Source organism: Strix aluco, chromosome Z (assembly GCF_031877795.1).
Source record: "Strix aluco isolate bStrAlu1 chromosome Z, bStrAlu1.hap1, whole genome shotgun sequence".
Lineage (NCBI taxonomy): Eukaryota > Metazoa > Chordata > Aves > Strigiformes > Strigidae > Strix > Strix aluco.
Window position 1 is genome coordinate 18,243,450 of NC_133971.1, and position 24,943 is coordinate 18,268,392.

Sequence of the window (24,943 nt, forward strand, 5' to 3'; positions counted from 1 at the left end):
ATGGGAACCTCACTGAGGTGTCTGAAAAGGCCTCTTATTCCTGACAACTGGGCTTGAAAATTGAGTTTTGATGAGTACATTAAACTCTGAAATAAAAGAAAGTGACTCCTACCAAGACAAAGCCAAGTTGTGCTGCTTGTTGTTGGGTCTGGAAGTTATCAGAGACACCTATCCTGATGGTGGAATGCATTCATGTTTTCACCCTTAAATGTAGTGTTACATTCCATGTTCAAATACATTTTAATTTGTTTGGTTTTGTTTTACATTTAGATGCTTCTATGAGTTTAAACCTAATAGACCTTTTCAATGTCAGTGACAGTATCTATATTTAAAAGCGAAATATCTCTTGAAGGCAATTGTTTGGTGGAGAGATTGTAGATAGAAATAGAGCACAGAAAGACATTGCAAATATATTCGGGTTTGATTTTTTTTTCCTCTAAAAAGCTGCATTTCATCTGAATGGCAATGCATAAAAATCCTATTAAAATTGGTTCCACTTCTTTGAAATGTGCTGTAAGACTAATTCTGGCAAAGTTGTTGACATTCTATATATTCCTACCATGACTTAGGAAAGATAATAAAAATAAATTCTCTACTATAGTCACTATAAAACTGGTATGAAATGAATATTACATTTGATATAGACATACTTAGTACTATGCCAGTAAAAAGAGAAAAGACTATCAAATACTCCTTTTACTTCCACTTTGCTAAATTTTCAGCTGCCTGGTAGGCTGACAACATTCTTTGCTAGTATCTTTCTTGGTGGAAAATCTGAACTTTTAATCATTTGTCAAATTAACCAAAAATGAATGTTTTTATTTATTTTTTTTTTCCCAATGAGCTGAAAAAGGAATCAGTTATTTACCAGAAGAACCTACACCCTTTCAGCCTTCGTCTTTGCGGATGAGTTCATGAAGCACGAGCTGTACAAATCTCATTCTTTCGGGTAAGGTCCTGTTACAGGTCTGAAGAGGTCTGACAAGCTACTCACACCAAGGTAATCCAATGCTCTCATCTTAAAGGAAATTGCTGAATCTGACTCTGGCCACACCAGATATTTCAGAAGTAATCCCATGTTTATCACATCATTACTTCTACGGTGCTTTTTTTCGCCCTCCTAAATAGCTGCTCAAGTGAACCTTTAATCAGGAATTTTTTGCATGTGATCATTCCGGATATCTCCCCTTCAGCTTAGTTTTGAGTAACTACTTAAAGGAAACCAAAACATTCAGAAAAAATACATCTCTGCTGAAGTGGCCTCAAGAACAAAATGATATTGAGCCTTGATTTACACTGTAAGGTCAACAATGGGATCCAGGTTTCCATATTGTAATAAATCCTGATGACTTAAGGCTGAAATTTTTGGACCTCGAAGAGCATTAGAAGGCCTATGTCCTCTGAGAAACAGAGTAGCCAAAGGCAACATTTGCAAAAGCACCTCAGTGATTTAGGACCCTGAGACTGACTGATTTTAAGATTTATCACAAAATTAATTTAAAAGATTTGTCCTGGATGCTGTATATAGATTTTATAATAGCAGTATGAAAAAAGATTTCCAAATTTTTATTCATAAATGGCTGCTTTATGACTGTGCAAGTAGATTCATTCATTGTTGGGCAAAAGGATCACAAGTAGAAAGTTCATGCATGTCACCTACAGCATTGCCATGGCCTGCCTGAGGTTTCAGAGGCAATGTTGTGCAGAATGCTAGACCAGCAGGGGCCCAGCCCAATTTTGCATGAAAGCCTTTTCTTGAGGAAAAAAACATCCTACAAAGATTCTTTTTTCTGAGGAGACCCAGCAGAGAAGAAACTTTATTTGTGGGAAGTTCTGGTAAGTGTAAGCTTCTTGTCAGGTCTTCACACAGTTTACTAACTTCCAGATATAGTATTCAGACACTTCTGACTTCCTCCCTGAAGAGAAATCTGTTAGCTATTTTCACGAGTTAACGATTAAAGGACCTCTATTTCATATTAAAAGTCTTTTTATAACTTCAGAAAGTGCCCAGAAATCTTGCATATGGTTTGAAACACAAATGAGAACACTACATTCACATGAAAAATGTAGCTAGTGATGGTTGAAAACAATAAAAAAAGTCACAAAATACTTTAAATGTCAAGGTGACTTGAATTTCACAGTGTTCCATCCTTTCTTCATTTTTTGAAGTTTTTACAAAGTACTCTTTCCTCCAACCTGTTTTTACTACCAACTGCAATAAAATGAAGGCTATCAAAAGACCAGAAGTTTCCTTTTAATTTTATTTTTTTTTCTTTTGCCATTCTGTCTTTTAAAATCTTCTCCAACTTCCCAAATTCCAAAATGATAGAAATACAGAAAGTGCTTTTTTTTTTTTCTTTTTTTTCCAGACTGGCAAACAAAAATAGGAGGGGAAAAATAAAATTTAACAAGAAAAAAAGGTTTTAGGCTTTTCTTTTTCAATTTCTAAATGGAAAGAAAGAGGCAAATACATGAAAACACCAAACTTTTGACATTTGATTTTCAATATTTTCAATACCGATGGAAACCTTGAGTGCTAAAAGCAAAACTAAATAAAATCCCTGAGAACATTTGATGTGGTTCTTCAGTTACAAAAAAGGCCACTTTTCATCAGGCAAACAGACCCAGGGGTAAACATCTGACTGGCTTTAGTAGAAACACCTGCACAATGGTAAATCAGTTCTTGTGGAGAGTACATTTTCTCCATGAATAGGAGGTGGCAATCTTATCTCCTCTGTTTGCTTCAAGCTTTGCATGAGAGGTATTAGTCTCATGCGAAGCAACAGCATTTGACCTTTGTTACTATGGCAACCGGTTCTGCATGGCAGTGAGTGTAGGATCTGGGTCCAACCAGGATTGTTCATCCTTTTGGCATTTGGGCTGTCAAAGTGATCTTGTAATATGACACATCTCATAAGATAATGTTTTTTATTCCTGAAGAGTCTATACACTTAGCAGCTTTCAGTTTTTTTAAAAATAGTTTTCTGCTTGGTACCCAATTCTTCTGCTGTGTGGTGTTTTGACTACTCATCATAGCTTGAATGATCTGACTGAGAAGAATGAAATTTTGGATTTTTTTTTTTTCCCAAATATTACTATTTATTTGCTGTCACTTTATATGAAGCCAGGGTTTTTCTTGGAAACTGGAAAAATTGTGTGTGGAGTATCTTCAGCTTCAGAAAGATATACTTCCAGGGCCAGCAGACAGAGTCAGGATCAGTGAAGGGAGGAGTGATACCAATAATACCCATTTACAACTTTTTCTGGATCTGCCAGCCCTGCTGGGTCACACATCAGCTTCGACCCACTGAAGGAGTCAGGAGGGTGGGTGGGGTGAAGCTTAATGTAAAAACTGGGTTAGATGAAGTTGATAAAAACCTTTGTGTTTTAGTAAGGTTTTAAAGTCATACCCTATGCTATGGGTGTGCTTTAATCTAACAAGACCTTTAAAAAATATTCTAAACTCTCAAGCCAAACCTCTTCCAGAGTGCTTTAACTTCACCTATAAGGTCCAGCTCAGTAGCTTCATGTGTGCAAGGGTTACAGGGGAAATGCCAGCTGTTATTCTGAGGCAGCTTTAAGGCTCTTCTGTGTCCCTGTGACACTGAATGCAGTGGCTGAGGATCTGGCTTTCAGATCTTGCCTCATTTTATGTAAAGTTTTTATTAAACCTAGAAGATGAGCTTGTTTAAGTGTGACCTGATCCCATGGTCATCTATTGGTTTATTCTTGTTCACACAAGTCTGAATGGACTAGCTGGTCATCTTGATCTGAATTGTTGTCCATTACAGCAAGAACTCAGATATGCTCCCTGATCAATCTGTATGACAGCCCATGTAATTTAAAATGAGTCCAGTCATCCACCTACATTTCATTTGCACAACCACAACGTTGCCTTGGTGGGTCTCCAGTCCCACTCCTGGACTCAAGTGGAATGAACCTCTTTGACCTTCCTGACACATCAGAGCCATTCATGTCAGTCATGACTTGCTAGAACAATGAATGCAAAAAATACACAGTCGGCATTTTATTAACTTGAAGGATTATACTTTCAGCAACATTCCAGAAAGTAGTTTATCTAAGATGTATTATCTGTTACACCCACATTTGAATTTCAATACTCATCAATTCATAAGCAGAAACAACTCCAGAGAAAGCAGGGATGGCATTTATCATGTTATGCTGTTTGCCACTGGAAAGAAAACAGAGGAGCATTCCTACTCTGCCTTACCTATACTCTTGTCACACTACAGTCTCTTGATGGATACCTCCACTCATTGCTCTTTTCAAGCTTTTGGCCACACATGCAGGTAAAATTACTTAGCACAAACACAGTGCTATTGAGGTCTTTTGGGTACTTCAGGGACCCGTTCTATGTTTTTCTTATCCTTCTTGTTCTTGCCTGTCTTACCAGACAGAAAATATTTTGAGCAGAAGGTCCCTTTTCCTGAGTGCGTATGCATTGCCTAGCACAAAGTAGGTGAGGGGTTTTAGACAGCCCTGCCAATATTAATCCCCACTGCAGTGATTTCCGCTTGTGCAGTGCTGCTTATGCTCCATCCCCCAGGTGGCACTGGGCACTGAGAGCTCTTCCTGGGAACTGGCTCCCAGGAAGTGTTTAGTGTTGGTGCTTCTGACTCCTGTGGCAGATTGGCAGGCATGCCAGTTCTCCTGTCCACTTGTACTGTCATAAAGGTCCTGATGTCAGGAGGAAGCTGTGTGTGGAAGGCTCCCTGCTGCTGTGGGCTGGCCCACAGATCTTCATGAGGGGCTAAGTCAGAACGAAGGCACCAGTGGAAGGATTAGAGCCTGTGGCAACACAAACCTCTCCAGTTGCAAAAGCCACTTCACCCCTCTCTCCCCACCCTGCCTTCTGTCCCACAGCCTGATGAAAGAAACAAAAAAACCCTCACAGTATTTCAAAGAGTCAGATTTAAGTAAATGGGAAGTTATTATATTTGGGGAATATTTAGAAAGATAGAGCCTCTCGGCTTCAATAACCATTGAAATTCTCTCCTCTGTATTCAGGGAGGGGATGGCAGTTACCCTGACTGAAATGAACAAGACTTGCAGTAAAATTCTCCTGCAGGCAGTTTAAGCCTTTCCAATATATTTCAGGGATTGCAGAATAAGCTAAAAGTAAATAGTGCTGTAACTCATTTCTTAATATCTCATTAAGCTTTATAAGCATGGGGGAGAACAGAGAGAAAAAAAGGCAGGTTCATGTACTTTTTTCACAAAGCTTGCAAACTATCAATAAACACTCCTCACAGTATTTTCTGATATGTTTCTGGTATGTTTCCTCACAGTGTTCCTTCTGCATTAAATCAGTGTGGTTTGCCTGTGTGTACAGATGTGAGGGGAAATTCTTTCTGTTCCACCCTTTCTCCCTCTCCCTCATGCAGAACATAGAAATCAGAGTAAAAGGCGTCCAAGAGATAAACGAATGACAGCAAAAAAACCACAGCTGGAGGGCTGGGGGTAGCAGAAAGCCGAACAGGAGAGAGAGGAGACACAGACTTCAGAGAATAGTTGCAGGAAATCACACACCATAGAACAGCTTTGAAAGAAGCATTTGGTTAAGATTTAACAAGTTAATCACTGCATGTTAATTACTGTTAATGGCAAGATTAAAAATAATAAGAGCAATTTATCTAATTCTGAAATAATTAGCCTTAATGACATGTTTGCACAGCACATAGACATTTTGATGGGAGTCAGCCCAACATCTGTGTGTGCATAGCATATATAACAGCAATAGGTCCTTGTAAAATGTCTGACAGATGTGGGATCATGGGCTCTGCTGAGACTTTTCCACGGTTCCAGGGATTTGAGCATTGACTTACTTTGATTTTCTGCAGGTGCTCATGTTTCTGAAAATGAGGATCATTTCTCTGTATTCTCTCTTATGTAGGCCTGTTTTATTAGCCCTGCTCTACATCTTGAGAAACAGAAGAGATGTTATGGGACTTCATCAGTTTGATTAGAGAATTACTGTTGGCCTTGGAATCTGCCTTCCTAGTGCTGTGACAAGTTTTATGCACATTTCCCATCCTGCTTGACTCTTGTGTATCACATATTTGAGTAGTAATGCTCTTCTGCTGGCTGATAAGTGATGTTAATTCCCTTTGGGATTGTTGTGAAGTCATTTAGCTGGTGTGTAATTCAGTTTCTGTACACACAAGGAAAAGTTAATGGAGTTCTTACTGTTTGTATTCAGTCATTACAGCATTCAGTCAAATCACTAGTGATGCAAACTGAGGGGTACAAGTGTGAAATGGCAGGGATTTCTCATCCAGGTGTCTTGAGTAATTGAAGCTATTTACACAGAAATCTTGCCGAGTAAAAAAGGGCAAAATATTATTAATATCATTATGCCCCTCATAAAATCTAATGAGTGGTAAACATACTGGGCAGGATAATGAGTCTAGGTGAGTGTTACCTACAGAGATCCATGATTGAATAGTTCTGCTTAAACTATTCCTTTGTTAATGGCTCTAACTTGTGCATTTGTTGCCATCCTAGCTACAGCTGTAGGATTGATATTTGGATTACCTCCTTCACTTGGGCAGTCTAAGTGATTTGAACTAGCACTGCTGGCTACCACCTTGACTATTTCTTTACATTTAGCTCTTTAACACATGAATGTAATAAAGCAAGGGTGTAGTTTTTTTCCAGTTGTCCTCCCCCTTCAAATGCAAATGTCTCCAATGAGAGCAGAGTAAATGAACTCTCCACATCAAGACTAAAACATACCCTCCTGGTTTCTGCAGGCTATGCTGAACAAGCAGCAGCATGTGGTTAGCGTAATCTTTGTGCTGAGGGAATCTCATGAATCTTGATCCCTTGCAAGTTGTTTTTGGGTGGAGGTGTCATCTGCTGCACCTGGATAAGTGGGTTGAAGGCCTCTTAAGTAGTGGTAGTGATAGTTTGGGCTGATAGGAGTGAGTAGAGTTAAACTGGTGTTGTTGTGTTATGAGGGCTCCTGGCTCAGGCTCTTCGCGTGATTTCTGCTGGGTCTCCTGGGCTTCATTTTCTGTGGCACTGCTGCAGTTCTGGCCTTTGGTGGAGTTTTTGTGATCCTGATATAGAGGAACTACAGGTATTTATTTCAGGAGCTTTTCTTGCTTCTCCCTGGCTGGCTGGCTGCTGCAGTTGCGCTTATCTTGTTACCTATTGGAGTTCTGGCTATCTCTATTTCTACTAGGAGCTCCTGCTTTCTGCAAGGGTCTCTCATGTACTTGGTGCTTCTTTGCCTAGAAATTCTTTGGAAGTTCTGGCACAATTCTACTCTATTCAAATGAGCTGAAAAGCACTATGGGTTACCTCATCAGTACAATGGAACACAGTCCCAGGGTTCTGGCAGCAGGGCTGTGGATGTGGTACAGAGGAAGCTGCAGTGTTGTGGGGTCCAAAACTACACAGACTGACAAAAGGCAACAGCTGCTTCTTGGCATCTTCTAGATGAAAAAGTTCATGTCCCTGAAGCTATTATAAGGAGAATAATTCTCACTGCAGGGGTGACAGGACATCTAGAACAGCTTTTTCAGGAAGACTGTCTAAAGAAGCTGGAAGACTGTGACTTGCAGAAACAGACTCTACAACTCGAATAGAGTTATAAAGCAGGTGTGTTTACTCCAGCTGGGGTGCAAGGGGATTTCTCCACAAAGCTTGCACACCCCCAGCACATTTTACCAAAAACTTATAGAGTGTGGATATACATATTCATTGGATTACATAACACAAACATACATATGCATGAGTAAGGCTGGGTTAGCTCTAGAAGCTGGTGTCAGCAGTTTATGTTCTCTTTGTGCCTGCACATTGCCTCCTGGTGGTCGTTTTCGGGGGTCTTTGGGAGGAAGGCTCACAGTCTTCCTCACCTTGTACTTTTTCCCAGAGCACGCACAGATTCTCTCGGTCAATTTCTTGAATAACAAGAGTGTTTTCAGCTGGTTTACTCATTCTATCTTATCTAAGAGAACCAATGGAACTTCTACCATCTGTATATGGCTATCTTTACTCATTACTAAGACCCAACTAGTTAGAGCGCACCTATTTCCCAAGGACAAAACTATAATATTTTGCTGAACACTGCAGTTCTTGGTAGATTTTCACAGTAAACTGTTTTGTTTTGATGAACACAGTAGTCCTTGGTAAAATTCCACAGAACAGTCTGGGCAAGCAGGATTATTAGCAATATTGAAAAATATTATAAGCTGCTATAAGTAAATAAGTCTCAAAACAAGTAATCATTTCTTTGTATCAACTGGTTGCATTTTGTCATGCTCTCCATATTTCGGTGCTGCTGTACTGTGCTAAGTGTCTTGGATATGTATGCAATGGCATCTTCATGAGGCATCAGCCTTCCCATAACCTCTGAATTCTGGACTTGTCTACCTTCTCATAGGCCTGCAGATACTGACAGCACTGCTGAACCTGCTGCATGTTTCCTTGGTTTTGTACCATTTTGCAGTTGCACAGGAAAAAACTTTTTAAAATACATTTGCATGTAAGATCAAACTAATTGATCACCAGTAGATTTTTTTTTTTAATGTCACAATATTGGATCAGTTTTCCCCAGGTTCACAGAATCATTCAGGTTGGAAAAGACCCTTGGGATCATCGAGTCCAACCATCAGCCCTACTCTACAGAGTTCTCCCCTACACCATATCCCCCAACATCTCATCCAAACGATCCTTAAAACACATCCAGGGATGGTGACTCCACCACCTCCCTGGGCAGCCTATTCCACTGTCTGACCACTCTTTCTGTGAAAAATTTTTTGCTAATGTCCAGTCTGAACCTCCCCTGTTGGAGTTTAAAGCCATTCCCTCTTGTTCTGTCACTAATCACCTGTGAGAAGAGACCAGCACCAACCTCTCTACAATGTCCTTTCAGGTAGTTGTAGAGAGTGATGAGGTCTCCCCTCAGCCTTCTCTTCCTAAAACTAAACAGTCCCAGCTCCCTCAATCTCTCCTCATAGTATTTATTCTCCAGGCCCTTCACCAGCTTCGTTGTCCTCCTCTGCACTCGCTCCAACACCTTGATATCTCTCTTGTATTGAGGTGCCCAAAACTAGGCACAATCCTCAAGGTGTGGCCTAACCAGTGCAGAGTACAGGGGGACTATCACCTCCCTACTTCTGCTGGTCACACTATTTCTATTACAATCCAGGATGCCATTGGCTTTCTTGGCCACCTGGGCACACTGCCAGCTCATGTTCATCTGTTTGTCAGTTAGAACCCCCAGATCCTTCTCTTCCAGACAGTTTTCCAGCCACACCTCCCCAAGCCTGTAGCCATGCAGGGGGTTGTTGTGGCCCAAGTGCAGGACCTGGCACCTGGCCTTGTTGAAGCTCATCCCATTAACATTGGCCCACCGATCCAATCTATCCAAGTCTCTCTGTAGAGCCTCCCTATCTTCATGCATATCAACACTCCTGCTTAACTTGGTGTCATCTGCAAACTTACTGATGATACACTCTATATCCTTATCAAGATCATCAATAAAGATGTTGAACAGAAATGGTCCCAACACCGAGCCCTGAGGAACACCACTTGTGACCGGCCGCCAGCTGGATTTAGCTCCATTGACCACCACTCTCTGGGACCGTCCATCCAGCCAGTGCTTGACCCAGCAGACTGTTTGCTCCTCCAGGCCATGGGCAGCCAGTTTCTCTATGAGAATTCTATGGGAAACTGTGTCAAATGCTTTTTGAAAATCCAGGTAAGCAATAGTCATCCTGTATCTGAAAAACTTCATTGCTGGAAGTCACAGCAGGGAGGGGAGGGTCTTCAGTATGTGCAAACATGAAACTACTCTATGTGAGTGTGGGGAAGCAGTAGGTAATGTCTTGCTCTGGGGAGCATGTTGCAAGGTCATGACTTGGAATAAATTTTAACTGTATTAGAATCTTGAAGAGTAACTAAACAGCAGATCCCCCCACCTTCAAACTTGTATTTAACACTTTGTTATTTCTAAAAGAAACCCTCTGGATAAATTTTATCACTTTTTTACTTTTCTCCTTCAAACACTCGTTTAAAAACTTATTCTTCAGTGAAAATAAATGTCAATTTTTGAAGTGACATGAAGTTGCAATCTAAATGAAGACCATATGTTTAACAACAACAGAGTAACTAATATGATGACCTACAGCAGGAGGTATAGCTATCTCAGGAGTTGCACAGGAGCAATTATCAAATTAAAGAGGAAGAATAAAGTCTGTCTGTATTTATTTACTTATTTCATGTCAAAGCAAGGAATGAGTTAATTCTTTCCTGAAAGTTATGTGGGGTCATATGTGTGCTTGATTTTTCAACAGCAATACTCTGGTTTTTCTTAATGTACCTCTGCCTTACTCTTACTAAATTCTCCTGTATTTTCTGTGAGTTTCACTCTAGTCTGCATGTGCTCAAAGAGGCTAAGTCAGTGTATGGGCTATTCATATTCTTGTTTATGTCAGTGGTGTTGGTGTTTAGGGAAGTGGTGGTAAAGGCTCTGCTCTACCTGAGTCAGACTGTGCAGTGCATGGTTGTGCATGCTTCTACATAAGTGTCTGTTTGGGAAGTGCTCTCGGCCTCGCTACTAACTTGTGAATGGGAACTGCGGCAGCTGCATCCTTTAGTAAGTGTATATAGGGAATCTCCAGGGCCTACAAGTGTATCATATTAGGCTTTACCAGACTAGGGACAAAGAAACTGCCTGGGTCACAAAAAACACTGAATTGGTCAACTCCCTTAACACTTGAAGCAATAGTCAGCTACATCATTACTGCTTTAAGTTATCTACCAAATAGCAGGTACTTTTTGAGAAATTTCAGACCCCAAATCACCAGATACTGATTTTCATGGGGGAGGGGTGTGGGGATAAGAGGTCATAGGTCACCTCTTGCTGACTTATTAATAACTATGTGGAAACCAAATATGAAGTATACTGCAGGGCTGCTTCATAAAAAAACAAACCTTTTGTTTAGATAAAGGAAAAGAACTAATTCATTAAGAGTGAGTAATTCTTCAAAAAAGGAAGGAATGTTCCAAAACAAACAAGGAAAATAGCTGTGTCTTTGAATAACATAATAGAAGGAAACATTTATTTCAGTTTGCATGACATGGGATGCATATGACAGCAAATAAAATTCATCTAGTTAAGCACTGCAATTGGGTGTTTATGGCTTTGTGGTACCCTGGCACATAAATATTTTGTGATGCAAAGTTATTTCTATGACATTACAAAGATGTAATGAAACTGAAGTGACAGCAACTGTCCCAGGAAGAAACTGAGTTTGCTGAAGAAAGAAAAGTGGAATAGCCAAGTGCATGTAGTGCCTTTTTACCGCATGCCTTTATTAAGGGAGGGAGAAATTTTTCTTCTCAGATCAGTTCTTATCTCTTACAACTTCCTTCACAGGTTCTGAGACAGAATTTCTTAAAAAAGGGGAATGCCCATATTTTTCACTAGAAAGTAGAAAGAAGACATTTCAAGGTGGTTAAAGAGGTGAATTATTAATGTGAATGTCCTCATCTACTCTCCAGTCTGTTGAAAGTCCAGGTCATGCATGGCTCCCTCTAATCTTACTGTACAAGAAAGTTATAAGATAAATATGAAATTAAAAAAAATAAAACTCTGAGTTAACTATAAGAAATGACTTTTAGGAATTATTTTTTCTCCCCTGCATACTAGATGTACCTCCAGAAGATCAGATCTTAACCTGGTGAAAACAAAGGGGAAAGTGTGAGAGTGCATGAGACCAACCTACTACAGATCGAAATGGTTATTAATAGAGAGTTGCTAGAAAAAAACCATAGATTTATTACCCCTTTCTGATTGTGTTGACTTGGGCACTTTGATTCTGAATAGTTATTTCTGGACAGGAGTAACTTCTTTTGAACTAAAAATGGTGTTTAATGCAACTGCACTGTATTACTGGGGTACTCTTGCAATCTATACATTGCATGCTTCATTCTGAAAGGATCTCCAGATGTTTTCCATAATCTGTAAAAACGAGCAGCTGCACAGGCAGGCAGCAGATGACTTTTCTGAAAATTATGTTGCTTTGTGTTTGAAGGGGAGAAATGGATGTCTAGTACAAAGCTAGAAACATATTCTGTGGTTACACTTTTGCAGAGTACACTGAAACCCATGTATTCCATATCTGAATTGGTGATTTCACTGTGGTGCCTTTCGCAGAAAATGAGAAAGTCAAAATTAATGCTGAAATGTAAAAGTTGTCATTGCAGCCCCCTAAAAACCTCTTTGTGGTACGTCTCTCTTGGACTGAACTACCAAACCTGGCAGAAAACACTGGCTGCAGCTTTACTACATGGCCATTTTGAAATTGATTGTTGCTTTTCTGATTCCTTCACCCTTCCAGATGGTGAGCATGTTGAAATTATACAGTTTCTTTTTTGTATTTCTGTGTGCCCACTGGTCTTTCTGTGTCATCTTCTGTCTTTCTTTTTTTCTGTCTTTTTTCCCTAGAAGGAGTTGTCTTTTTTTTTTTTCTTTTCCTTTTTTTTTTTTTTTTTTCTCTCCTTCCTTACTGTGAATGATGGCTTGTTTTAACTTTAACTCAGCAGAACATAATCCAGATTCTGGAATTATGAGTCCATTCATCAAGTCTATTATCTTTTCAGTTTGAAATTAAATTCTATATCACAAATACAAAATAGAAAGATCTGGGCTTTGCTAGAAGTTGATTGAAGACTCAGTTCCTGCCTACTTTCTATAGATATTGTTAAACAACTTAAAGGTATCCTTTAATTGAAATTATGGATTTTATATTCTGGTAAATTTTTTTGCCAGTACAATGAAGCAGGAGGTTGTAGTGTGCTGTGTGTTTGTTCTTAGAAATTGAGTTACTTGATCTGCACCAGCTAGAAAACATTGTGTGGAACAGCCAAGCCTTTTTTCTTGCTAAACAGGGTATTTTCTTTAGATCAACATGAACAGTAAGGTCTTTGCCAATGTCTGGTAGCTATTACTTCAAACACCAGGAAAAAATCCCATTGTTTGATTGTCCCTTGAGCTAAATGTCTCTTTCAGAACAATGGAACACTTTCCAAGCACATTTCTGAGAGCCAGAGAGTTGCAAAATTGACATTTAGTTGGTCCGAAGCATTGAAGATGAAAAATTTCATGTCAATCTGCTGTTAATATTTTTAGGTGTTGGAAATAATTTTCTACCGTGAGGGTTCCCTTTTACCTTTTTCATTTTTTTTAAAAGAAAATAACAGTATCTTCAAGAAGATAAGCCTTCTGTTATTGCCTGTTGTATACTGTAAATCACTGTGGAAACAACCTGGTTCTCCATATAGGTATGTAGTTTTACTGAAGAATTCAGAAAGTTTTTACAGCGAGTTTAATTGCCTTGATGTTGCTCTGATATACCATGAAATTTTGTTTAGTAATGAAGAGTGATGTTATCTATCTTCTCCAGTAGAGGAAAAGCTAAATATTTCATATACTGACTTAATACCTGAGGGGATCAGCTCTAAAAGCAGTGGTGCATGTGAATAACTTGATTTTGTCAAGAAAGTCACACAGGTATAAGCTATCCAGGAGCACACATATTTGCAGTTTCACACCTTAGAACTGAAGGAAGATGACTGTACTTGCCTGGTACAGAATTTGTATGAACCCATAGTTAAATCCATGTGGGGATGCTGGAAGAGGAGAAGGTTGCACAAGCTAAACAAGTCAACACAAAGTGCATCCGTATTGTTGCTAAAGCTAAGTGAACAATAAGATTTTTGAAAAATTATACAGCTGGTTTGGGAAAGAAAGATTAATCTTGTGCTTAAAGCATGAAAGATGAAAGCGGGAGGCTGTAGCTCTGGAGAGAACCTAGGAGCAATAATAAATCCTTAAATCAACCCATTCATGTATTCCTTTCAATTTTTGTCACTTTTTAATATGTACTCCTAGAGAAAATACCTTCCAAAACTGCCTATGTGCGTTTCAGAGAGAGAATGTTTGAATATACAGTATGTGATTTATGTGTATAGCTGTGCATATTTACATGGAGACTGTACATGGATATTATTGTGGAGTCTTCTATAACAGTAAGTCAGAATTTTGCTATTCAGCTTGTAGCTATAGGCGATTAACTGTAAGAAATATACTTCTGAGTGCCTTTGTGCCCTGCATAGACTTGGATTGGATGAAAAAGCTGAAACTAGTCATTGCACATAAGAGTTATGATTTCTGTCAAAAAAGTTCCTTTCTAATTAAAGAAGCTTCAAAGGGTAGCTATAGACCATTAGAAATGTTCAGGAGACTTGCATATAAGAAAACTGTCATCTGTCTCTTCGTTCTTTGTCATGTCAACTAATATCTCTTCTGATAGTGCAACAGATGCAGTCAGTATACCTCTTTTTATTAGACTTCAAACTGTTAATTTGTTACCATGATTTATGTGTTGTTTCCTAAGAAGATTCACCAGAATTCAGTTTTATGACTAAAGGTATGAGGTTTTGCGTTTAAATTAATGAAAAAAGTTTTGAAGCTTTGCTGGATTATAGGTTAAGAAAAAAGAGAAATGTAATCACAGTCTAAGAAAATCCCTTTCAAAGAGTGAGGAACTCACTCAACTGTTTAAACAATGCAATATTTAAGCCAACCCTCCAGGCTTTTTGCTCTGTTGTTGTATTTAAAAAGCCATTTCAGGCATATTAAGAGGTACCAGGAGCTTACACTTCTGCTGAAGGAGTCATCTGAGATTACTATTTACTAGATCCACAGGCACACCATAACTAGTTTCTGTTTAGTGGAAGTGAATTTAAGATTTGTGTACGTGGGAACGGATGCTGGGAAAGGAGCAGCTCTTCTCAAACATTTCTATTTTGGAAAGAATTCCTATACAGCTCCTTTGGACTAAGCCTGTTCCCATGGAAAGTTGTTTTAGGACAGCTAAGAAAGAGTTTCCGCATACAACATCTCCAGGTAAAGATCTTCGCCTTCTCTGGTGCTGGAAGACCTGAAGCAACTAGGTGAGACCTGGCCTCAAGTGTTCACACAGCCTGTAGTATGGAGACAAGATTTTCTTGCTAACATGCACCTACATATAGCATATTTAATTTACAACTGAGTAATCTCATTAGTTTGATAGGCTGGGACAGCTTCATCCCGTGATCCTCACAGCCACCTGTGTGATCATGAGCTGGTCACTAAAAAGCAACGATGGTACTGGCGTGGTGGCCTTTGGGACCTCATTTGTAGAAGTCCCGCACTGAATTCCAGGTATTTTCATAAATACTTCTGAAAGTCTACCTACCTCCAAACATGCCCAGGGTTCTGTTGTGCTGCAGTAAGACTTTCAATGTTTATTAGCCCAAAGTGGTCTGAGGGCTGTTGTATATTTCCAAAGGAACTTCAGTAACACGGTCACGTTGATTTTGGCAAGCTTGCTGGAAGCGGTAGGAGGTGCAGTTTTCTGCCTTAATGTTTTCAAAAGACACTTCTGAACATTTCCATACCTTTGGAGAGAAGATTGGGAAAGTTATTTTATTGTCTGGACTCACTGACTTCACAGAAAACTCAATAGCGTTTAGAATTTCTAGGTTTTAGATTCTCGGCTTTAAGTAATTCTTTTGAAAAAATTCAGCTTACAGGCCTGAGCTGGGTTCTTTACTACAGGGTGGGATTAAACTGGGTAATGAAGAGGCTGAGAGGAGAAATGAAACCCAACTCCCGAATCTCACAATACCATCCTGGAAGATGACAAAAATGCAGACTATTTTGTGATCTAAGAAGTACAGAGAATGAGCAGACCTACTTATTCAATTATGTCAAATGATCAGCATTCATTTATTAAACGATGTAAAGTGAAATTAAATTAGAGCAAGTAAGTGATTACATTATGTAAAGCAATTTTTAAAACTGGGTAATGTGATCACCCTTCATTTATTACATTAAGTTCAGAATATTGGATATTGATGCTATTATTAAATTCATGGAAATGCTTATAATGATGGACAAGTTAAAACATAATGTGCAAGTGAAGCCACTTCTTTTAGTATTTCTTTTCCAATACTGGCTGTTGGTACAATGCTGCTATTTCTTTCAAAGTGAAAGCTGAGTTTTCACTGTAACTTTTCAGCTATTATTTGTTCTTATAGGTAGAATCTTGTAAACATTACTTGTAAATATTGTTTGTAAGGTGTCAAAAACAGGGGGAAAAGGACCAACAATTAACCAGCTTGGCAGAAGGGGGAGGCAAGGGAAGGAAATGGATACTAGAATTGCAAACATAGGAAACATATTAATACATTTTGAAAATAAAATCCCATCATACCTTTCTACAAGACTGGATTTTCTATTTTGCAGACACATGGGATGAAAACTCTCACATTTGTTCATTATATTGAGACTTTTTGGAGTGGGAGAGGGAGAATAAAAAAATGTGATCCTGTTGTCCACACACTGAGGTTGAAATTGCATACTAATCTGTATTAATTATATTGGATTAGGAAAAAATTATTTTCTTTATATCTCTTTCAATGTCCCCTTCTGCTACTCAACCATTCATGTTGTAGAATTGTGTTGGAGATAATGAAAAATATCAGAAATAGGATCCATTATTAAATCAGCTTGTTTTCTCACAGTACTTAGAATTTCTCTAATGACTCAAATATCAGTTTCTTGCTGAAATTAGGTATCCTTGTTGCCAGAAGTTTTTAATGTCTTAAGGAATGTGTTCATACTTGGTAAGACAGATGTAAAATCCGTAGGAGTCTATAAAGTTTTCTATTGAATCTAATTGTGCAATTTAAGCCTAAAAAAATAATCAGATGTGAGATGCTGATTATTTGTAAAGCTGTGTGAGAGAAAACAGAACTTCAAACTGTAGGTAAGAGTTACTGTGCAAGTGACACAAAACATTATGCATATAGAAAAGGTAGCAGATTTAAGCATGTCTGGAAGAGTTATTTGAAGTACTTGGAGTATATCCCTTGGCTGACAGAAGTAAGAAACTGATTTTGCAGTTTGTGAAGGGTTTTTTTTGTTTGTTTGTTTGTTTGTTTGTTTTTCCTAGGATTTTGATGCAGGAGTAAGCTGGCATGTCTGTGTGAGAGAGCTTCCATTGTTTCACTTAAAGAAGAGTTCATTTTCTTTCCAGAGCAGTTTGAGCCAGATGAAAAACAATCCAAGGGTTTGTTAGAGATGCAGAGACCATGCAAAGACAAAATAGGAAATTAAATAGGGTTATGGGAGAACCAGTGACTATTGGGCTCTAACTGAGGAGAAAATGGTGAGAGAAATGTGAAACCCAATAGTGAGAATATGATAGTGACACATATGTAAAGTAAAATATAAAACAGGAGAAATATTTTTAATTCTGTGCCATAGTCATTATGGTCTTGTAGTGCTGTTAATAACTCAAGGTTACAAGAACATACCAAAATGAAATTTTGAGAATGTAAACTGTTTCTTTAACCTAGTGTCATAGCAACTGCTGAAATATCTAGCCACAGGCTGCCTCTCCGATTGTGAGAGACCGAAATGTCAAATGATTGTCTCAAAGCTTGTTTGTGTGCTTTGAGTCAGGGGGTGGTGTCAGTAATGCCTCAATATTCATCAAGGACCAGCTGTGACTTTGTAATTAGTCTAAGGAATGTCACCAAAGGAAGCAGGAGTGTATTGAAGGATGCACCCCCCACTCCCTTGCAGTCCTATTGACAAACTCCTTAGATAAGCTTCAAAGAGGTGGACTGAGTGAAACCAGGTGTTTCTCATCAAGCACAAGCACTGCTGATTACTGGCCACTCTATAAGACCAATACTTTGTGTCTCTGTTGTGTACACCAGATGCTGTGCATACCTTGCAAAGGACTTTGTGACTTCTCCAGTGAGGAGGTGATAAGAACTGATAAGAGGTGATCATTTTTGCCCCAGAAGCCGAATGATTGCTCAAGAAGCATGAAGTCAGCAGATCTGTGGGAACAAAGGTGGGCAGGGCAAGCATGACCACCTACTCATGGAAATGAGTTCATGGAGTACCTGCCTCTCTTTGTCTAGTATACAAATCAGCTGATGAGCTTAAAAGGTGACAGAGAACTTTGCTGTGTGGGCACTCACCACCAAAGCTAGATCCATGGGCACCCACTACCAAAGAGGATCAATGGGACGCTGCTGGATCCGGGTGTACCCACCATCGAAGAACTGAAGATTGAGGACAACGGGATGCTGCTGTATCCATGGTGGTGACTAATCTTGCAACTCTATCCCAGATGATTGCTTGATTTCTGTCTTTTCCTTCCATTCTGTCCTATCGCTACCACTCTTCACTTTTAATAAAAACTGTTTTGGGTGTACGGCATTTGACCTCGTTTGTGTCTTAATCTCGCTCTTGGGATCATATTGTAACCTCCCCTGACATTGGATCGAGACATTAATTTAGCATGGTTTGAGTTTATTATCTTCCCTAGAAAAAATTAACTTTAAGGCTTTAGGATGATGAGCTTCAACATTCCTGTAAGAAAAAAAAATATGTAAATAATCTTTTTTATATGGCAAGCTGTATTTTCCTTATCTTATAGCTTGAAAGATGGATCAGCATGTGGCAGATAATCTGTAAACTGAAGTGTAAAGTGTTTGTAAGCACCTTGTTTAACTTTGTATTAGGCCAGAGAAATGAAAAAATAGAACACTGTACACTAGGCAGGAAGAAATATTGAAAAGAAAACTAGGTTTGTATAGTGTATGTGAACAATGACAATGAAATATGATAGCTATTAAAGGAATATATTTTAATGGTTTCATTAGTTAGCTACCTCATTTTCATTCTAATTTATAGCCATTATTATCTCCTGGCCTAACTGGAGGATCTGAATAGACTCAGCGATTGATGACCCTAAATTAATACTATGAAGTAATTTCTATAAATTAATTTAATATAAAATATTTGCAGTGCCTTGTATAAACAGGGAAAGACCAGGATGATAAAAGCACCACCACCCTCTGAGATAATAAAGTCTTCAGTAACATCACATTCTTCTGAGTGAAGGACTCTGTCATCAGTCTCAACAAATGGAAGAAAAAAAAAAAGGAAGAAGAAAAAGCCCAGAGGTCAAGTCCAGCAGCAGTGGAGAACCTTTTAAGGTGGGAGTGGATCAAATTGATTCTCACACTCAACCCAGCCATGTAATGAGGGCCAGGGAAATCCAGGCTTTGCTGACACTGCTTCTCCTGCCTAATTATTCACTTAACAACGGCACATGACAGCAACTGGTGCGTGTCCTCTGGGGATCGCGTGTAGGTGACAGCCTCTGGTACAAGTAATGCCCCTTCCTCACTGGTGGCACACAGTTCTGACTCCTCAGGGCTTCCTTCCCTGTGTTAAAAGCTTATGCAGCTGCTATTTAGATGAAAATTAATGGTTTAGGCATCTGAGGGGTCTGATTAGATGTACAATAGCTTCAAAATTAACAGGAAACTGTGCAGCTAGGTTTAAGTAGAAGCAAACCCTTATTATTAATAAGAATAAATTCTTTAAAACTTTTTTTATGAGGCAAGGCCATAAGGCTTTGTATTTTACCTAGATATCTCAAATATCCGATGAAAATGTCTATGGGCAAAATACTCTGAGGCTGATAAGACAGTACTGAAAAACTGGTATGCTTTCACACTACCCGTTTGGTACTATGCCACTCTGTCCTTTAATCATTTTATTAACACAAAATTGCTTTTAACTCTGGGTCCAGATATCAGGGCACAGTCTAGCTGTGACTTGCTGACAGTCCTGTGTGTCCCTTCAGACCAGCTGCTAGCTTCAGTAAACAGTTGCATAAACATGAGTCCTGATGGCATGCAATATATGACTAGCTGATTAGACAGCAGCAAAATGAAGGACTCTGTTCTACTTTGCTATGTGCTTTACTCTGGGATGAGAAGAAAGGAATTTTGTATGTTTCTTCATTAAAACAGACTTTTTAGGCAAAACTCCAGGGAAAAAACCTTTCCCCACCCTTAATTAATCCAGAGAGTGAACACGAGGATGACTAGACAGATGGGACATAATTTGAGTATGGAAAAATTGTCATCATCCCTCTTTAATTAGTGTTATAGGATAGCTCTCTTCAGATATAAGTAGATATGACAAAGATGTGTTTCACATATTCAAGAGGGTAATTAAACTGCCACATGCTCAAACCAATATACATACAGATCTGATTAAAAAGCTGACTCTGAAAACAGTGATGGATGAGGTTTTAATGCGCATGGGTATTAGAAAAGCAGTGAGAAGGGATTGCTGTGAAATGAATTGTTTCAATTCTTGGCTGTGAAGGCAAAAATAGGGGGAAAATTTATTAAATTTAAAAGAGGGAAAAGCTATATGGAGGAACTGGGGACACAGGAGGGTGAATTCATATTATATAGTTTAAAATAATGCTTTAATTATAAAGACAGAGCAGGCAGACTGTACCAGTCATCAAATCAAAACACATATCTCTGAATAGTTATGCAGTATGCACTCTGCAAACTGATTTTCACCTCTAGACCATATTCCTGCTCCTTGAGATAAGGTGGTAAGTTAGGAGTGTGTATTTCTAGAGATGTTTTAACTTTTGCACAGAGACAGGCCAACAGGAAAACCAGTCTTCAGTTGCTCTGACGGGTCAGGAAACTGGTTTTGGGTTTTGTTTCTGCCTTGCTGTCAACAGTGTTTTGACCTAACAATAAAACCTTGTTTCACCACTGAAAAAATAAAATAATTTCTAAGGCATGCAACAAAGTTTTAGATTACTAAATTCTAACTTTAGCCTACTTTCCTCTGGTGAGATCCATGTGGACTCTTGGAGACACTGCAAGAGTACCTGCACAGAAGAAGGAACCTACAGGACTTCCCAAGGCACTATTTGTGCCCAATGGATAAGTTTTTGCCCTTCTGCAGGTCTATGAGCTTGTGCAAGCTCCTCTTTGGAGGCTGGTCCCTTCATGAGACAAACCCTGAGGTTGTTTAGGCATTTGGTTTGCATGTACTCTCACTGTCTTTATAGAATGGCTGTTGTGACTCAAAATCACAGAAAAATTCTGCCTAACTATACTGAAATAACATTGAAATGATGTGTTACTACAACACTAAAAGGTCTTGGGATGAGCTTGGTAGACAAGAGAATTAAGGGAAAAGAGGACTTAAACATATTTATGGTTTCCTCCAGAAAACCTCTTGTTTTATTCTGTGTTGGGTTCGTGTGGTGGGGCTTCTGGTAGCGGGGGAGGGGGTTACAGCGGTGGCCCCTGTGAGAAGCTTCTTGAAGCTCCCCCAGCTCCCATTGGCCAAGCCAATCAGCGATAGTGGCTGAGTCTCTGTGATAACATATTTAAGAAGGGGAACCCAGGAGGAGGAGTTATGAGGAGGACACCTATGTGAACACCAGCATCAGTGGAAGGAAGTGCGGGGTTCTGTGCTGGTGCACCTCCCCTGCAGCCCACGGTGAGACGCAGGGCCAGGCCCTCTGATACCCATGGAAGTCCATGCCAGAACAGATGCCCACGTGCAGCCTGTGGAGGACCCCACACCAGAGCAGAACCAAAGAAGACCAGGACTGTATGAGAAGAAGCCACAGCTGTTGTAGTTCGACTCTGGGAAGATTGCAACACGCGGGGGTGACACACGCTGGAGCAGTGCGGGAATGGCTGCAGCCCATGGGGGAAGGACTCACATTAGAGAAAATTGAGAGGGACATGATGCAGCATGTGCTGCAAACAAACAAGTCAAGCGGTTAAAACCTCTTTGGTATGGAGTCTTGGGTAAAGGTAAAACCATGTGTGGGATTAATTTTGCCCAAGGACCTGGGTGCACTTGGTGGGTAATGCAGAAGAATGGGGAATGGAAACCACACTGGAACAGGGGAAGAATGCAAGGAGTTCCACCTGTTGCCCCAAAGAGGAAGAAGCAACATGACTAACTGCACCCTCCCATTCTCTGCCTCCTGTGCTGCTGGAGTGGTGGAAGTAGAGAAATGAGGAGTAAAGCTGAGCCCAGGAAGAAGGGAGGAGTGGGGAGAAGGTGTTTTTAAGATGTGGCAATGCTTCTCACTATCCTACTCTGTCTGCTAGATGTTGTTATTGTTTTCCCGAATTAAAATTTTGTCCTTTTTCTTTCCCTAATAAGCCTGTCTTTTGCCTCTGCCCATAAAGCATGAGTCATCCTTCTCTGTCCTGATCTCGATTCCTGAGCCTTTTGTTATATTCTCTTTTTCCCAGTCCTGAGGGGGAAAGGGTGAGTGAGTGGCTGCATGGTGCTCAGTTGCCCTCTGAGATCAAACCATGACATTCTAGTCTATAGTGAGTCTTGTCTCATCATGCCACTTCATTTGGTAATTTCATTTTTTTTAAGTGAATGCCACTCTGTAGGAGATAAATGATCCTTCTTGACAGATATTTAGCTTTACCATTGGCTTTGTACTTACATCCCTGGCAGAGTGGTGCAGCTAATGGGCAACTCTGATGATACAGAATGACCAGATTTTTTTTTTCATAACCTTATATTTTGCTGGAAGATTGTAGCAGTTTTCAGATTTATTTATTGTAGTTTTATTTTCTCCAAATTAGATATATAGTTACATTCTGATGGCACAAATGGCCTGGCACTTAACATATCTGAATCAAACAGAAATCAGTAGCCATTAAAGTTGGAGCTAGGGTTATATAACTAAAGTAGTATAGAAGATCCTTGAAACCTGCTTCAAATAGAAATTTCAACTCTAGACACTCAGCCAGCAGAATTGCCCTTTTATTTATTTCCTGCCACTTTCATCATGATTTATTCTTCTCTATATAAATAATCCCTGTACTGCACCCAGGGAGTAATTTTATTTTTAGGAGATAGAAATCATTCATTTCCTGCTCATGGAAGCTCACAAAACAATATATTGTCAATTACAGCCAGCTGAGCTGGTGATTACAAGATTAATTATTGTTGTGAGTGATGGTGTTTAGCAGCTTCAGGTTTCCAGCTCTAGTACAGGGGGCATTTTCTGTGGGTAGAAGGCATCTGTACAAAGAGCACTGCAATTGCTGTTGGACATGGGATCAGGTTTGTGCTAAGGACTCGCAGCTCTCCTCCAAATGGGCAGGAGCACGATGGACTTAGCTTTGGGATTTGCAGCTGATGGCTTCCTGATGGGTGACATTATGTGAAAATGGCTCTAGTACAGTTTGGGTCAAATGCCGTCTCTGAAAAGGAATCTCTGGGTTTTATATGCAGGTGGGAGACTATTTTTACTTCTATTCACAGTAGGTTATTCGGGATATCCCACAGGTAGCTGTGACAGTTTGATTTTCCCTGCAGTTATCATGAGAAACTAACGTCATGGCAGCTGTCATAAGAAACTAATCTGCAGAAAAGCTAGGCCATCTCTCAGATATTTTGGATCACGTGCTAGTCATCAATGACACTAGAAATTTGACTAAAAGAATTAGAAAAAAAGCCAGTGAAGGAACTAAAGCACCTGAATAATTGGTTATGCAATCTTTCTGAAGAGATGAAGCTTTCTAAGGTGGATATGGCTAAAATACTTGAGCCTCAACAGTCATGAATGAATAGACAAATATTTTTTTCTTTAAATGTTTTTAGCTAATTAAGCTAATCTTAACTGAAAAATATTAGGATTCAGTCTCCAACGTGGTTTAGCTGATAGATCTGCGTAGGATGTGGCAAGCCCAGGTAGACATACTACAACCATGAGTCTCCTCAGCTTTGGCCTGAACATAGGCAGATTTGCTAAAGGGAAGAAAGCTACTGTGACTGTGATAGCTGTCCCAGAACCTAACTGTCTGGTGATCCTGAAGGCAATTTCACTGAGCAGAATGAATACTGCTGTAAAAGCCAAAGGAGAGAACATTTAGAGTGACAGTTTTCTTATTTCTTATCAAGAAAGCAAGTCACTGCAGATGTGTTTCCTCCACTCCCCATCAGATCCTCGCTTTCGCGGCATCTCTCTGGGCAGCAGCTGATGGTGGCCAAGCCTGGTGTGAGCCCATGGAAAGCATGTATTGCATTGTTGTGGAGTCAGCACTGAGCACAGTGATGCTGCGACACTGTGGCTGTCCAAAGTAAAATGGCTGAGATGCTCTTTTAAATGTGCATGTTGCTGTTAGAGAGAATAGGAGAAATATTGCATTACATGGAGTATCTGCAGGCAGGGGACCTGACCAAAGAAATGGTGACTGTGGATGCTCAAATCACACACTCATCCTGCTGAGCTGACAGAGGGTGAGGTGATGTGCTTCCAGTGCTGAGTTACATTATGTGCTCAGGACACCATCAGACCATGCAGGCCCAGGTCAGATTATGATGGAGTCCTTGCTTCTGTGATCCTTGTCACTGCCCTGGGACTGGGTAATTTCTGGAAGTCGCAGTTTGGGATAATTATGTACAGAAAACATCACATAATGTCCCAGTGAAATCCCAGGACACTCCATGTTCTAGGTCACCTCTAAGAAAATTAAGTTGTCATGTCAACATACAGTGATTGCCCATTTATACAACCCTGAGTGGAAAGGAACTGTTTAAGGAAACTGAAATCCAGAATACTTCATCAAAAGTTTGTGCCTTGAATTGTATTTCACTTCCATGGATATCAGACTGTAAGGTGAATATTGTTATATTTAACATTCCTGACCTCTGAAAACTCTGTTGTGAATGATTTTAAAGCAACCTTTTAAATGGTCCAAATGTCAGAGTTTTAACGTTTTCTTTTCCTTAATCTATACAATTGTCAGCTAAAGCATTATGAGCTATTCAGTTGCTTATTACACTTTGCTAAGGCTGGTATTTGATTTATCAAAAACTAATTATGATAGGATTTTACTGGGGAACAAAAGCACATGATCTGTATGGTAGACACCAGAGAGCTGGTTTAGCAAGTGTGAGATGCTGCAGATGGAGCCAGGAGCTCTACCTTGGTTGCTGTTTTTATATGGACTCAAATATATT

The 24,943-nt window shown here is 39.6% G+C and overlaps 1 pseudogene; it reads left to right on the forward strand.

Moving 5' to 3' along the window:
• The window catches only part of LOC141918765 (tetraspanin-3-like), an 89,304-nt pseudogene extending 80,947 nt beyond the window's left edge, over nucleotides 1–8,357 (forward strand).
• The last annotated feature ends 16,586 nt before the right edge of the window (nucleotides 8,358–24,943 follow it).